General features: G+C 51.3%; 1 protein-coding gene across 1 annotated transcript in view; it reads left to right on the forward strand.

Moving 5' to 3' along the window:
* Nucleotides 1–7,429, forward strand: part of ZBTB7C (zinc finger and BTB domain containing 7C) — an 82,985-nt gene that overhangs the window by 4,955 nt on the left and 70,601 nt on the right. The gene's annotated exons all lie outside the window — the stretch shown is intronic.

A 7,429-nucleotide genomic window follows, 5' to 3' on the forward strand; every position in this document is an offset into this window, starting at 1 on the left:
CGGTCTTTTTACACCGTCTTCTCATGAGCAACTGCCTGGTTTGCATTGGCCAAGCCCTTAGCAGAGCTGTGCTGTGAGTCCCCATGGGTCGCTATCTGTCAGGGACCAAATCCCCACATCTGCCCTGGGCCCCATGCTGCACATGCGTTGTGGATGCTGAGGAGCACCTTGGTGCTGGGTTATCAAAGAGTCATCAAATGGTTTGGGTTTGGAAGGGACCTTTCAAGGTCATCTAGGCCATCCCCCCTGCAATGAGCAGGGACATCTTCAACCCCACCAGGTTGCTCAGAGCCCCATCCAACCTGACCTGGAATGTTTCCAGGGATGGGGCATCCACCACCTCTCTGGGCAACTGGTCCCAGTGTTTCACCATGACATCAAAAAAAAATTCCTTCCTTATATCTGTTCTTGGGTCTGTGCTGTAGCCTGGACTACGTGGATGTGCAGGAACGGTGCTGGTGGTGGGTGGATCATGGGGAGATGTGGATTTTAAGACTCACCTCAGCTCCTTATAGTATAGGTATGAGCTTAAATGAAGGGCGAAGGTGACACAGGCAGAAATGAGAAGGGGCTTCAGGAAGGACTCTTCTTCAGACATTTAACAGCGTAGAGGCCCTTTATCCTCAGTGGGGATGCTTTTAGCCCATCTGATCTAGTTTGGGCACCCACCCTAGGATGAACCAGAAGCTTGTCCCTCTCCTCTGGCTGCAAGAGCAGCCCAGCTGGGAGGATGGTGTGCTGAGACCCCACTTCTCCCCATCACCCCTCCCAGCAGAAGATCCTGAGAAACGATGCTTTGTTCCCAGGGATCACTGCTGACTCCAACCCAGGCACTAATCAGGGCCCCGGAGCAGAGACCAAACTCTTCTCTGGCTCCCACACCTCCCACTCCCTCCCTGCTGCCTCGCTGCAATCAGCTAGAAAATAAGCTCAGCCTATCTTCCTAGGAGCAGCAACCCCCTCGCCTGTAAACAAGGCAGCCTGGAAGGCCACCAGCCGCAGAGCTGAGTGCAATCTCCAGCCTGGATGTGTTGGACCGTGCATCCCCCTTGTGCCCGTCTGCTTCCAAAATCCAGCTGGGTTTCCCCCTCCGTGCACCCCAGCCCTTGCAAGCCTGGCAGAGACAACGATAACCGTGGGGACCGGCGGGTATCTGAAGCACTGGGTATTTTATAACGCTGGCTTTTCTGATTTAGACCGGTGAGGGTTTGGTCCCTTGAGTTCCTACAGTCCTGGAGTGATTCAGCTTATTAAACATCCGTTTGCACTGTCCTTAGCGTTAAATAATTGGCTCCTCAGCATATTTGAGTTGGAGGGTATCTAATAATCCTGTGAACTATCCATCAGGCTCCATTATCATCTCGGCACTCCTGCGCCGGCTGCCTCGTGTCCACTCTGCCTGGGGTTTACAAATAGATTTAGTTTCTCCTGCCGTTTTGCTGCTTTTTTTTTTTTCCTCTCAAAGGAGCAGTTTTGGGCTCCTTACAATTTGTGCGGATGCTGCCGCGTGAGCGATGGGTCCCATCCTTGTCCTGGCTCCGCTTCTGCCAGAGTTCCCAATTCCCAAGCAACAACTCTCGTTTGCCGCAAAGGAATAGAATCGTTATCTCCATTGAAAAAATTTCCTTTTCCAACCTACAAACTGATAAACCATCACATTGTTGGAGTTTCCTTATCGGCTCAGGGAATTTGTAGGACACACAGTAATGACCTGTCAGCTCCCCTCCGGCAGACCAGCACCGCACCACTCAGACGCAGGGCAAAAACCCCCGGCTGTCTTGACGATATTTTAATAAGGATATTTAAGAGGGCTTCTAAAAAGCCTCCTAACCAGGTGGGTAACGTGTGAGCTGAGACTTTCCCATATTATTTTTGGTATCTGGTGCTGCCACCTCCGTACCAGCGATGGGAGAGATGCTCAGTGCCTCTGGAAATCAGGCTCGTGCTTGCCTCCCCAGGTCTGCAGCATCCCTGGAGGAGGTGGGAGGGATGGGAAAGCGTATCCCTGTGGATCAGATTTGCTTTTAGAGCTAATCCTGCTGGATTCACTCACACCAGAGCCCAGGGGGGTGCGGTTGCACATATCCCCCTCTTTACAGGCTCCGGAGCTGCTGCTGGATGTTTTGCGTGTGCAAAAATCGACGTTTTGCTCATGAAAAATCAGCTTTTTCCTTTTTATATAGCTTAAGAAATGATCATCCCAGTGAAATGTTGGGGTTATCCCGATGTATGTTTTAGGCTGACAGGCTGGGATTGCAGGCATACCAGGGCGTAGCACTGGGACAAGCAAAGAAAGTCATAAAAAAAAGGACCCTTCTCTCTTAGAAACATCTCCCCATATAGTCTGAACTTTTCTAGCTCGTCCTAGGGACATCTTTTGCTCCTTGGGTATAAGACGTGCAAGGCAAATTCAAGCAGCTTCAACCCACTGAGAAGCTCTTCAGCCCTTACGTCGAATTTTACCCCTGCATTTCAAGATCGCCCTTTAAAAAATCTTCCCTAGTTCTAAGCTGTCAAGAGGAGATTGATAAGAGAAGATTGATATCCTAAAATAGCAGCCTGGTACTTTTGTAAAAACATGTCCGTGCGAATGCCTAAAGGACAAAAACATTTAATTTTGTACTGAGATGTGTTTGCTTTTGCAAGGATACGTTTCACTTTACATCCTTGCTCTGCGTCCTGGATGTTAACCGGGCAGAAGCCACCTCAAAACGAGCAAGCTTGCAGCGTAAACAGAAAAAAAAAAGGTGAATTATTATGGGACAAGAGCTATTAATTCTGGTTAAGGCATGGAGACCGACGCTGGATGGTGTAAAGTGACCCACCAAAGCCCACAGACCTTCAGCAGAGGCAGAGACCTGGTTTATCTGAGACGTTTGCAGCGTCTTAAAGGCTACAAATTTTACTTCGCCGGAAGACGTGACAGCGCTCCCGTGTAACCGTAAGACAAAAACCTCACTGATTTCTGTGCCTGTGCCCTAATGTCATTACTTTCCCTCTTTTGCAGATCCGCATAATGACATTCATGGTCACACACACACACAAAAATACTTTCGATAAAGAAAACGAATCTGGCTTCAACCGGCTCTCGCCTCCTGCTGCGGTTACCTCCAGACCCTGGCTCGCCCAGGGTGAAATGAAAAGGGGAGTTAATGTAGCGGGGTCGTTTCTCACTGCTGAATTGGTCAGCCATCTACGGAGCCAATTTCTGCAGCTTTTCAGTGGCGTGGCAGACCCCTGGGTAATATTTGCCTGAATAGAGCCATAAGTGTTTAAGCTGTATTGCTAGGAATGGCTGTTTTATCCTATGCATCTGAGATTTCAACCCATCAGACATGAAGCAGGTCAAGACTCTCATGCCATTGTGTGCATTATAGCGAACAGAACAGAATATGCTTGATAAAAGAGAGGACTTAAAAGAAATGCTGCTTTAGACCTGCAACTTTCAAGTCCCACAATGCATCAAAGACCCCTCGTACAGACTTTGAAAGGGGCGAAAGGCATTACCTAATATTTGGAGGAAATGAATAATAAAGCATCCCAAGTGCCGGGAAACTAATTTAGGAGTGCACATTGCACTGTATCGCCTCTGCTGGATTTGCTCCCCGGAAGAGTTGCTAACAAAAGATTGAGGGGAAAAAAAAAAAAAAAATTACATTTGGAGACCAACTTTTCTGCCTTGAAATGCCCCCTTTTTTGTAATGTTTCCTGTTAAGAGTTACTTATGAAAAGATGAAATGCAGCCCATGCTGCAAACACCAGGTGTCAAATGAAGCTTGGGAGCCTGTGAGGTTTCCCACCGCTCCCCTCCCCACCGCAGCCTTTTGTTCCTTCGCATTGAAAGCGTTGCTTGCAGGACGCTTGCAGGATGCTGAAGCACTACCTGCTCGTGGAGTTTAGTGACAGCTTAGGAAAAAAAAAAAAAAAAAAACCAAAACCCACAAAAAACCCAACCTATTTGTGTGGAATTTGCTTTTGTTCCAGCTTTGGGCAGAGTCAGGACCGCTCTGTTGATGACCTTGTGGTGGGAACTGGGAGCCTGGTACCCTGCTGAAGGTATCAGTTATGTTTCTGGTGGCACCCAAGGTTGCTGAAGGTGCTGTCTGGAGCCTGAAAGGCTTCTTGCCATTGCCTGGTTTGTTAGATGCAAGCAGTTCTTCATGCCGTGGTCTCCACAGCTAACAAGGCTCCCGTGGGACTTGGAAGCTGCGGAGATTGTGTAGGCTCAACTCCTGCCTTGTATCGTGAGGCGCAGAGCCAGGTCTGAGTGGACGTCCACCCCATTGGGACTGGGGAGATTGGGCTGATGGCTCTGGGAGAGTGGGATTCGGCGGAGGGGAGGCTTTGCTCACCAGGATAACCTGCTCCAGAGTAAGGTTTTCCCCTGAGAGTCAAGCCCAATGACGTGCAAAATTTCTCGGAAACTGATGAAGTGATGGGAGATGGGAACAGCTGGACATCCACAAGGATATTTGGGCAAGAATTTTCAGCCTGAAGAAGAGAAGACTGAGAGGGGACCTCATCAATACATGCAAATATCTTAGGGGTGGAAGTCAAGAGGATGGAGCCAGACTCTTTGCAGTGGTGTCCAGCACCAGGACAAGGGGCAATGGGCACAAATTGAGACATAAGAGGTTTCAGTTGAATATGTGGAAAAACTTCTTTACTTTGAGGGTGATGGAGCACTGGAACAGGCTGCCCAGGGGGGTTGTGGAGTCTCCTTCTCTGGAGATATTCAAAGCCCGCCTGGACGAAGTCCTGTGTAACATGCTCTGGGTGAGCCTGCTTGGGCAGGGGGGTTGGACTGGGTGATCTCCTGAGGTCCCATCCAACCCTTGTGATTCTGTGATTCTGTGAAGAAGGGCTCTGCCAACATGGTCGAGGGGCTGCCCGAAGTGGGGAGGGCGATTCGAGCCGCGGTTCGGGGAATTGGCTCTGAAAGGTGTCAAGGAAAGAGGATCCGAGACACCAAGCAACGCTTGAGAGATAATTATATCTTAACCATCAGCAAAATCGCCTGCAACCCACGGCCGTGACCTGAGCAGGCAGCGAGGCTGGCTGTCCTCCCTGCCCTGCCCCTGCCCGTCCCCCTGCCCGCACTTGTCACATCAAGCTCCATTTTTACCATCCGTGGAGATCGGTTAAATCTGAGGGCTCTCCTACCTGCTGCTCCCCCAGGCCACAATTAATTGAGGCCAGGAGGTCAGGCAGGAGTGCTCAGGCGATATCTACAAGAAAAAGGGGATGTTAATGGGTCACCAGAGCTGGACAGGGATGGGGATAGGGATGATGGGCAGTGGGGGGGGTGATTAAAACCTCAGCTTTCCATCAGAATGAGTCAAAACCAACATCCCTCCCCCCCCCCCATTAAACTCCTGGTGGTGGGGCTGCTGTTTCACCGGGACCTTCTGGGCTGGGAAGGTGGCAGGGTATTGGGATGGGGGAGGACGCCTTCGAGTTACTGGTCTCTGCAAGGCTAGGGGATGGCGAGCTTTTAAAAAATGGTGTTTTCCCTCATCAGAGCTCAGCCCAGCAACTTTGTTAGGCTGGGCCTAGTTATTTAGTAGCTATCAGAGAGGTGGTAGATGCCTCATCCCTGGGGACATTCCAGGTCAGGTTGGACAGGGCTCTGAGCAACCTGATGGAGTTGAAGATGTCCCTGCTCACTGCAGGGGGGTTGGGTTAGATGGCCTTCAAAGGTCCCTTCCCCCCCAAACCATTTGGTGATTCTATTTAGCATATCTCCACTGCATCCTTCATGAGCAGGGTGTGCTTATCACCCTCTACAACTGCCTGACAGGAGGCTGTAGCGAGGTGGGGGTCGGCCTCTTTGCCCTGATAACAAGGGGAAATGGTCTGAAGCTGTGCCAGGGCAGGTTTAGGTTGGACATTAGGAAAAATTTCTTCACATAAAGGGTTGTCAGGCTCTGGAATGGGCTGCCCAGGGAGGTGGTCGAGTCCTCATCCCTGGAGGTATTTAAAAGAAGGATAGATGAGGTGCTTAGGGACATGGTTTAGTGGTGGGATGGCAGGGGTAGGTTAAAGGTTGGACTCGATGATCTTAAAGGTCTTTTCCAACCAAAGTGATTCTATGATTCTATGACATTGCTGAGCCAGGTCAGCAGGCAGGGATTTCTGCTGGCTGGCCCTGGTTTTTTCCTCCCAGAAGATCAGATGATGTTTGCTTCTCTTCTGTGCATGTCATCCTTGCTGTAGTCCTGTTTCTGGTTTGCTTCCCCTTGCGGAGAAAAATAAAATCTCCTCTAATGTCTCCCTGATATATAAAGGCAGTAAAATGTAGAAAACAATGAGGTTCCTCTGGGAGACGTTGACAACGCAGAAGCACAGGGGGTCATCCACCCTCTCCTGAGCTGGAGCCCAAAAGCCCAGTCCCCACAGGACCGCTGGTGGCTCTTGTCTCAGAATAGCTCCGGGTAAGATGTGCTGTCAGGGGAAGCAAAGGGAAGGGATTTATTTAGCTTGACTGGGAAGCCGGCACTTCCCAAGCTGTACGGTCATGAGGTGGCTTCTGTTAAGGCAACGGTTGGACTGGGCTGGCTGGCAGGTCGGTGTGAAGGGACACCTGCCTTGGGTGTCTCCTGGGGCTCACCCCACACCGCCTGATAACCCGTGTCATTTAGGAGAGGTTTTGCTCCTTGCAGCTCTGCCTTTCTGCCCGGTGCTCTGGGACAGATCCAAACCCCCCCGGCGTCAGGAGAGCTTTGTCACCAACTTCATCCGGCTCTGTCCTCCCAGAAAGAAGATGTGACGTGACCTCCGTGTGACGCTTTATTCCTGGTGACAAGTGTACCTTCCCTGGTGCCCTTTCACGCTGCCGAACGGAGGGAACGGGATGCTGGTCCCCTCCCAGGCAGCCCGAGAGCAGGGCTGTCAGAGCTGGGGAGCTTGCACACTGTTAAGAGAAATCGTCCCCTCGGTACCCAGGGGACCCGAGTGCTGGTTCAAAAGGTTTCAAAGCACTGTCAGCTCCTGTTTGGGGCTGCTGCGCTGAAGGGAGATCCTGCCAAGAAGGTCACAGGCAGAAGCAGGCTGAGTCTGAAGTGACTGTGGTTTGAAATGATCTTTCAGGTTTGTCAGCCCCATCAGAATTTAACTCACCTAAGGGTGGCCAGGAGCCTGGGTTGTATCGGGTTGGGCAACCAGCCAGGCAAGGATTGGGCGTCCTCGCAGGTGACACAGCCGGGCCCCGTGCTCTCCCCAACACAGTGATGCTCCAGTTTGTCTGCAGCAAGGGAGAAAGCACGGGTGGGCACGGGAAAGGAAGGAACAAGGAAGGAGCAGGGCAGTGATGGTGCCCCTGTCCTGGGCACTGGGGAGGCTGCCCCTTGAATGCTGGGGTCAGGGTTGGGCCCCTCCCTCCCCGAAGGACCTGGGGGGGCTGGAGCGTGTCCAGAGAAGAGCAGCGGAG

This window comes from Egretta garzetta, unplaced genomic scaffold (assembly GCF_000687185.1).
Source record: "Egretta garzetta isolate BGI_Z169 unplaced genomic scaffold, ASM68718v1 scaffold179, whole genome shotgun sequence".
Classification (NCBI taxonomy): Eukaryota; Metazoa; Chordata; class Aves; order Pelecaniformes; family Ardeidae; genus Egretta; species Egretta garzetta.